The sequence below is a fragment of the Nelumbo lutea genome, chromosome 6 (assembly GCF_056320005.1).
Source record: "Nelumbo lutea isolate HS-2025 chromosome 6, American lotus-T2T, whole genome shotgun sequence".
Classification (NCBI taxonomy): domain Eukaryota; kingdom Viridiplantae; phylum Streptophyta; class Magnoliopsida; order Proteales; family Nelumbonaceae; genus Nelumbo; species Nelumbo lutea.
In genome coordinates, this window is record NC_142689.1 from 56528785 (window position 1) to 56537305 (window position 8521).

Here is an 8521-nt window from a genome sequence, read left to right on the forward strand (position 1 = left end):
CTCACTGATTGACACATCAAAGACTGTCGGATCCGACACCTAGTGATGTGTCATAATCAAGTCTAGGGGCCAGGTGTAACTTTTCAGTTTTGCCCATCTGTCTCCAAGGTCTAGGGCAATGTTGGAAATCTGGTCCGGTTCAAGGGTTCAAGCAATTCCATACTGCATGTGCCTTGGGCCTTACCCTGATGGCCGAAATAAGTCATCCCAACACTTGGTGGCACATCAATATCAGCCTTGGCAGAATAAATCTCCCCAGACTTATCCAATGGCTGTGAACATTTAAAACTAACACAAGTTTCTATAAGTGTCTAGTTTTAGGGTCTTACACAGAATTATACCAAACAACATGAATGAAACATGCACTTTAATTTATTTCCACTAAATAACAAAAGTACATCAAATCTGATTGAAGCTAAGGGAATATAAGACTGTCTAACAGAAAATAGGGTGATTCGTGGTTGAATTCCATCATAGAAAATTAGATGGAGGAACAAAATACAGACACCAACAGAGTTCTTGGATTATGTATTGAAACACCATGGATTTAGAAAAACCTACGCTAGATTTTACATTTTATTAAAATGCCCTATATAATTGGAGAGGGTAGCTTTTACAACATTGAGCAGAAGAGGTAAGACAATATTATATATCCTCCCTGTGAATATGGCTGAAATGCACATCTGCACAATTTTGTTCAAAATTCAAATTCCCTTGATGGAATTTAGTTTTGTTTTTCATGCAAATAGTTTCAATTTTGTATATTCAAAGTGTACCTTAGGCTCTGTTTGGTTGGAGTGCGAATGCAAATTTGTTGAGTGCAAAACAAAAATGTTAGGTTCATGTGAGTGCAAAGTGGTTCAAGATTCACACACACGAATAAGAATACAATTTTTGTGGATGTTTGGCATTTTTATCAATAAACATACAACTGTTTCTTGCTACCAAATGGGGTTCCAGCTATTCCCACCATTAAACAAATATAAAAAATAACAAGCTGCCGGACATATAACGGGCATCTTGGTAAAAAATAACAAAATAAAAACAACCAGCTACTCCCACCATCAATGCAAATACAACGGTCTCTTCTACCAAGTAAACCATTTTCTCTCTCCTCTTTACGCCAACGACGACTATTCTTTTTGAATAGGAACTATAGAACTTCCAAATGGCATAGAATTAGCAGCCTGGGCATCCTGTCACAAATGTATCCGCTCTGATCTTTATCAAAATGCTGGAAGGCTTTATATAGATGTTCATCTCTTTCTATCTTGTGCCTATAGATGGTTGTAGTAATAAATTCAATATAATCGATTGTTCCATTTCCATCCACATCAGCCTGAAAAAGAAAGAAATGATCAACCCAAGAATTTCAGACGTGTAAAATAAAAGATCAAGAAATCTAGCTTTTTTCAATGCACTTATATCTTACAGTTTCCATGAGTTGTTTGACTTCAGCCTCTGATAGCTTTGATCCAAGTCAAGCTAAACCTGTCTTCAGTTCTTCATAGATGATTGTAAAGGAAAACAGTCTTGCTCCAAGCAGCTTTGAAGTAAACGTTGCTTCTGGACCTGGATTCAAAACAGCCACCTCACACCACTCACAGCAGGAAGCAAGCGTTTGAACAGAGGAGCGTATTTGCACTATTTTCCTAGAATGCTTCTGAAATGAAGTGGAATTATGGAAATAAGAAAACGTATATCCACAGTTCAACAGGTATGAAAACTTAAACCATAACATATATATTATATCTTTTTTTTTTGAAAGATAATAGTTCATAATTGCAAACTGACGCTACAATCAAATTTCTCAGACAATAAATATTAACATAACTGTCCCAAAACTCTCATCCCCAGTGATTTCATATCCCATAAAATAGGGAGGATGCTCTTAATGCTATATTGCAACAAATAAGGATCAAAGCAGCAAAGAGCACCTGCAGCACAATTTGTCCTCTGTAGAGCACCAACCCCTCATGAGTACCAATAATCCAATGTCCAATTGATACATTAGCAGTGGAAGCCCCGCATGGAATGTTAAAAGATTTTAAACTCTAAACAGACAATAGCAAAATCAGTAGAGGGCAAATGACAAATTGAATATTTTCCTTCACTTGTCAAATAAGAATAAGTCCTAGAAGAATAATTTCCGAAAGGAAGAAGGTTTGCCTTACTGAAATGTTGGAGCTAGATCTCAATGAGTTAAACATAATTATAGAAACCAAATTGAAGACATATAATTATATCCAATACTCAAAAAAAAAATTATCAAAACCAAAAGTCATCCACACGGATACAGAGTCATCAAGTTTACTAATCATAAGAAAAACAAGATCTCAGCATATAATATTTGTTTTTTCATAACACTGTTGTTCTGTTCTATCAAGAACCATAACCAAAACATGACAGATAAGAACCATAATCAACAATTCAGACATAATATTATGCGCTGCTTTAGATCCTCAATAAAATGTGTTTCTCCCACTGCTCAACTACAACCACAAAAAGAAGAAGATTCAGTAGAGCAAGCATTTATTAATCCAATTATATCCAAGCATGAAACGGACAAAATAAGAGATAAGAGCGGTCTAAACCTGTGTAGATTAAGAAAAGTATCTCATCTCTCTATCAAGTCAATTTCCTAAATCAACTTAGAGATGATGGATTGGACCATTTTGACCCTACGAGGCTTATATCTAGTAAGAAATATTTTGGCTTTCCCTATCATTTCAAGCAAAGTAGCCAAACACATCATTAATTCTTCGTGATCAAACCCGTCCAAATCCATGACCTCATTCCATAGCTCCTTGAGAAATTCTTGCTTACTTTGAGCTTTGAGAACATTTGCAATCTTGTCCATTGTTTCATTCATCGCAACAATTGCATTCAAAAACTCATCATCAGATTTTGTCTTATTGCCATGGACCCTCTTCTTCATTTGCCAACTCAATACCTTCTCTAGTATCTTCACCTGTTGCTTGGTCAGTTCCCAATACTACTTGCATTTCATCATACATTGCATTAGCTACAAGTTGATTGGCCTACATTGTACAATTCATAATTAATACATGCTTCACTAACCAATTTATTTTATAAATGAAGACACATAAATATATGTTTACCTGTAGATACTCCTTCCAAACTTCAAGGTCAGTTTGAATTTGATTTTTTTCTTCAGTCCAAACGAAGCCACTTGTACCTAACAACTTCTTAGTCTCTGCATAAATTGGCTTCAAGGTTCTCATCCTACTCTTAATGTGTAGTGTTTTCAGTTCAACTCCGAATCGATCGATCATTTCCTTACATGCATATGTGTATGTTGGTGTTTTGAACCCCTTGTCAATCTTGTTGCCTATTGCAACTTGATCAGCAAGTAGTTCAATTAATGCTTTATTCATCGGATCACTCCACCAAAGCTGTTGGGTTCTTTCATGCTTAGTAGAGGTAGAGTGAGATGCAGATAGGATGTCCTTACCCTTACCCTTTTTGCTTTCGATAGATGAAACTTGGGGTATCCTTTCCAAAAACCATCCGTAAGAGACATTATATCCCATGAATAAACAGAATACATGTAATTAACAAATACATTAAGAAACAAACACAAATGAGTCATAAATCCAATTATCATATTGATACGTCCAATTGAAGATGTTTATAATAAAACTAGCATGTTCAAAAAGCTAATTAAAGAACACATGCAACAATAAAAACAATGGTTCAACATTGATGAGGTTCTAGTAATTAAGGCACATCATCATCCACACATGCAACTCAAATGCTGCATTTAAATTGCTTGATTCAACTAGAAACCAGGGATGGACCCCAACTGACATCATGGTTGGGTTCATTCAGACATCAAAAGGGAAATTTCCTCTGTTTTGGTAAAAAGAGTATAGTTCAAAGCTTCAAACTATTTTTTTTATTATCAAGTTGGTCCAATTTATACCAAGTAAATTTGGCAAACTAGATGGGACTATTAATGTGTCATGAATTTCCAATAGAATTGAAACCAATCAACCCAATTACAGAGGGTCTGTGTCTCCATTACAGGACTGAACCCAATGGTAAATTCATAGGTTTACTACTAAATTATGGGTTAAAAATAGAATTGTCAATTAAAAGCACCTCCCTCTATGCTGGGCTACCAATTACGGGAGCTTTTTTGTTCTTTGGTGGATCCAACAAATGGCTCAGAAAACATGAGACAAATAATAAATATAAAGTGCATCAAAATAAAGAAAATATACTCTAATTTAACAATCCTGGAAATACAATTGCATTTTATTCTTCTGCTGTATTTGTTAAAATGTAGCATGATTATGTAGAAACTAATAATCCAAGTGAAAGGGACTATATTCTTATTTTGGTCCAAATAAATATTCAGTGATATGAAACTCAATTTTATAATCACATCCCAAACCAAGCATCAAAGTAAAAAAAAAATAATCATAATCACATCTAGGCAATCAAATCTCCAATACCCTAATTCAATTAGCATATCAAACCCTAAATAAACCAAAGAGAATAAACCCTAACCCTATCGAGTGAAAACTTAAATCAATAAGTAAACCCAATAAACATAAGCCTTGGAAGGTAGGTTGTACGTGAGAAATTAAAGAACGACAAGGAGTTTAGATCCCTACAAAAAGAGAACTGATTATTAATCTACAAAAAAGAATTGTACATTTAAGATATTTAATTAAATTTGCAAGAAATAAACATCTTGATTGTGTGGCAGAGATAAAGAAGAAAGAATTTAAAATTATCTCTGATAAGTTGAACCCAAAAATAAAGATAGAATCTATGGTCTAAAGAAATTTTACAGAAACAGAAAAGAATGGAGGCAGAGAGTATGCATACTTGAAATCAGTTGTTCTGACGATAACTACGTTGGAGCGAAAGTAAGGTTGAGTGGTTTCGCTATTCACAAATCGAAGGCAGATCTCTATTTCGTTGAAAGCAATATAGATCAAAGTAGAGATCGTTACAGAAATGAAAAATCATTTTAATGTCAGATCTCTATTTCAACGAGGAAAACGACCTCGAATTGAAAAAAAAAATCAAAAGTAGAGATCGTTACAAAAATTGAGTAGATCGAAGTAAGATCTCTAAGAGATCAATAGATCAAAGAATAGAGTTGCATCACTCATTTTCAGAAATCGAAAGTAGAGATCGTTACCTTTATCGAGGCTCTGAACCATTCTCTTTCTCTCTCTCTTGAAGGGTTTCTCTCTTCTCTCTTTGAGGGTTTTTCTCTTTCACCTGAGAATGGATGCAAAACTATATTCCATTTACTTCGACCGAGAAATATAACAAATTTTACTTCAATTTTTTTAAAACAAAATTCTCTCATTTTTCAAAACTATATTCCATGTACAAATTTGTATTTGTACTCCTTCCAAACTGAGCCTTAGCTTAATCGGCCTTGTGTGTGTATATATATTGTTTCCTGCAACATTTTGGTACTGAATTGCCAAGGCTTAATTCATAGGAGATGTCGAAAATTGGAATAAATTAAACAACTAGAAAACAAGAAAATAGCTTGAATTAAAAAAACCATTAATTTAGAATGCCCAAGGATAAAGTCAAAAGGAAAAAAAAATTGTATTGTATAATTTTAGAGATGATCGACAAGGGAATTGTTTCTCCTCTTTCTCAACTCTCTTCCACAAGAAAGCTATTTACATATAAATGGCTACGCCTAGGCTTTACAAAATTTTGAACGGGGGCCAATCAATTTCTTGGCCCCAGATGGTTGCTAATACTCATAAGCCATTCAACCGAGATTTATGAAGGCGTCCTCTTGGCACGGGATTGTTAGAGGACCCATTGGATGATCAAATCCGAACTCTTCTTCAGCCCGACTAAGCAAGGATTGGAAGGAAGGGTGGTTCAAATAGGATATGGGAACCACAAACCGCTTCTTCTGGGTCTCTCCCACATAAACAGCCAAATGGCCTTTCGGGACATCTGTGGCTGCTGCTGCTGTTGATGAAGTTGATTGATTTGCAGTAAGAAAAGAACGTCGAAGAATCATCTTGGCATGAACCAATCCAGGCAAGCGAATGCCCATGGCTTCTATGCTCAGTTATCCCTAGAACAACAAGGAGAAGAAGAAGAAGAATACTCAAGTCTGGCCTGTGTACATCGATCTATATCTATATGGGAAAATAAATTTGTTAATAACTGATGACAAGCGTGTAGTTACATGGGTAACGAGGGGGGACATGGGTCATGACGTTATGGTTTCACATGGATTTGCCGCCCCAGTCAATTATCAATACTGTCTACGAAAGTGTGAATAGGTGTCCTAGCTTCTGAAATTTTCAATAGACGCAAAATATCTCATTTGCAAAGTTTGAATTGGAAAAAGATAAAGATGTGTCCTTTTACATCTTCATTTAATATTTATTTGCCAAAAGACACAAAAGTACTTGTTGTATGTTCAGTAATTGAAAAAATACTACCCATTGTAAAAATTTCATTTCAGAATCTCTTCTAATTGTTATTTGGAGAAAGACCAAAAATTACCTCTTTTGCTCGACTTACGTTCAGTAATCAAAGGGTTCTTGCAAAGTTGAGTATAATTGAACATTTAAATTAAATTCTAATCATTTTCTTCTGGTAACGGATTATTTTTCTGTATTGAAATAAAATTCTGATAATCTTTTTCTAGTAATCTAAGTAAATTATTGTTGTATTAATTTTAGTAAGGGCAAATTTCTTAAAATATACGTACTGTTTATGTTAATTGATTAGTTATATCCTTATTATTTACGTAATGTCTTAAAATACCCTTACATACTAATAGAAAAAGACGAAATGTCAAATTTGTCTTATATTATTTCTCAAATTTTCAAAATAAAATTCAACCGATAAAAATTTTCCAAAAACTAAGAAATAAATCGCTGCTCCATTTCTGTCTCTGTCCCCGTATCCCATCTTTGTCTTTTCCTCCGCCTCAAATTTTCGTCTCCTGTCACTGCCTTCTTCTCGGTTTTCCATCAAACAAATATCGGGTTGGGAATATAGAATCACTCGCTGGATTACGACCCTTTGTTGTCCCTATTGTTGTGCTGCCCTTTGTTCGTTAATTAAAACATTTGACACATGTTTCCACTACAGCTGTAGATAACTGGTTAGCTGTTGGCTACCGGTTGGCATCTACAGAATTAATGCCAAAACTGGACTCCTTGGGCTTGTGACAAACATCACTGTCATTAGTGACATAGGTGAGAAGAAGGGCAACTGAAGGTTCTCCTGCAGCGACAAGCTCGGAAATGCCAACAATCCTCTATTCCTTCCAAATCGGAAGCTTTCATGATGATAGATGTCGGTGATGCCAACTAGTACTGTGCCTGGTGATTGAAGTTTGCAGCGGTGGCGGCGGCAACAACAGCTACGGTGGAGAAACATGATACGTGCTCCCTTGCGCTTTCGCTCTTGTATGAGCACCTCTCGTAGTCAGTGGCCCCAGTATTGGCGGTGTAGGGAGATGAATTCAAGAGCTGAGGAAGCGATGTCGATGATAGAGACCCAATGCCGGGATAGAGATATGCTCAACAAGAAATACGGTTCTCTTTCCTTTCATTACCGTTGCTCCTACCAATACCATCAGTCTTTTTGAACACCGGCGAGATTACCCATGGTCTGTTTATGTGTAATTACCCTTAAACTGGACATTTATGAGACTCATGTTAGTTTAGAATGTTCTCAGTCGTTGGATAGACTTGGGGAAGTTTATTGTGTCAAGGCTTATACTTATGTGCTGTCAAGAAGGTTGGAGCAGTCTGTCTCAACTATCACGGTTGGACCCGAAGCCCATGTAGTGTGTACTTGTTTGAAACACTGAACCCGGACCAATTTCTAGTTATGCCCTGGACCTTGGAGACTAGTGGGCAAAATTGAAAAGTTACATATAACCCCTAGACTTGATTATGGTATCACATTGGGTGTCAGATTGGACTGCCTTTGATATGCCAATTAGTGAGATCCTTTAGGGGTCAAAACCTGGGTATGTTGGGGAAGTCTGAGAATTCACTATAGTGGGTGATCATGGTAACAAGATCAGCCCCTTTGTTGGACAAAGCGAACGATCGGGACTGCACTCTCTCTGATGGAAACCAAAGCTGTCGGCAGTTGATTTCAACTGTGTTTGAGATTTGTTTTGCAAAATATATTTATGATATTTCAAGAAAAAGGTTTGCAAAAAGGTTTTAATTCCCGGAACCCATCCAAGCAGAGAGTGCAAAACTGCACCTTGTAGCCAGGGGAGTGGTCATTCCCTATTAGGCAATGTTTGATCATTATGGTTTGAGATGTTAAGTGTAAGAGACCATTTAGGGTTGTTTACTTGATGAACTATATCTTATTTAAGTCCATTGTCCTTGGGTCTTCATAGAATGGCTAGACTCAAGGATAATTTAATATAAATGTTGGGCCCATTAAGAGTCCATACTAATGAACTTAGGGTTCACTATACTTAATAGTGAATTTGGCTAGGCATTTTCACAGAGGTTGG

The 8521-nt window shown here is 36.1% G+C and overlaps 1 pseudogene; it reads right to left on the reverse strand.

Annotated features, from left to right (window-relative positions):
• Window positions 1–5761: 5761 nt before the first annotated feature.
• LOC148848989 (auxin-responsive protein SAUR23 pseudogene) lies at window positions 5762–6073 on the reverse strand (annotated as a pseudogene).
• Between the last annotated feature and the right edge of the window lie 2448 nt (window positions 6074–8521).